Source organism: Penaeus monodon, chromosome 15, assembly GCF_015228065.2.
Source record: "Penaeus monodon isolate SGIC_2016 chromosome 15, NSTDA_Pmon_1, whole genome shotgun sequence".
Classification (NCBI taxonomy): Eukaryota; Metazoa; Arthropoda; class Malacostraca; order Decapoda; family Penaeidae; genus Penaeus; species Penaeus monodon.
This window is the reverse complement of record NC_051400.1, coordinates 32,242,242-32,243,031: the sequence shown is the minus strand read 5'-3', so window position 1 is coordinate 32,243,031 and position 790 is coordinate 32,242,242. Positions and strand designations below refer to the sequence as shown.

General features: G+C 34.1%; 1 protein-coding gene across 1 annotated transcript in view; it reads left to right on the top strand.

Annotated features, from left to right (window-relative positions):
- Positions 1 to 790, top strand: part of LOC119582157 — an 11,029-nt gene that overhangs the window by 2,506 nt on the left and 7,733 nt on the right. The gene's annotated exons all lie outside the window — the stretch shown is intronic.

The following is a 790-nucleotide window of genomic DNA, read 5'->3' as shown; positions in this document are numbered from 1 at the left end:
AATTCAGTATAACTTAATCTAATTTAATTTCATGTTAGTATATTATAGTTTTATTTTATCTTTATTGATTTACTTGTTGGGATTATTATTTTTTTCTTTTTTCGTATGTGGACCCCCTTTTGTCGTAAAAAGTTTGGCCTCAACTTAAATTAGATGTTATATTTATGCATTGTCGTGAGAGATCTTCTGGTAGATAGTCAGGCTACCGAGTTTGTACCTGGCCATTAAAAACGGCATTCTGGAATTACAAAAAAGGTCATCGTGCTTACTGTAGAACTTAGCCTATTATGTCTGTTAAAAACTGGCCTTCGGATAAGCACACTTTAGGCCCATAATTTTTCAATAATTTTGGAAAAGACAGAGATAAGGGAAATTTCATTTTTTTTTTTCTGCTGTCCAAGATGGTAGTTTTGGTTTAAAACTATGAATGATGCATTTAAATAGAAATATCTGCTTCCTGCAGAAAGTATAGAAAGTTTGTTGATATAGTGCAGGGTGCGATTTCTTAGTGCACCGTCCGTAAAGTTTAAAAAGGGAAATTCAGTGACTCTTTGTTGTTTTTTATGAACGAAGGAATTATATAATTACAAATTGGTCGCTTTGATGGGATTGAGCAATATGTCGGGTCACGCATAATTGATACCTTGGGGGCGCTGTTTCTAGAACAAACTGAGGAAGACATATTTGTTTAAATTTTCTTTGGGCCAAGACTTATTTTTTGCTTATGACCCACCATATTGCTCGGTAACTATGCGAAATCACAAGGAGATAACTTTCCAGTTTCAGAGGG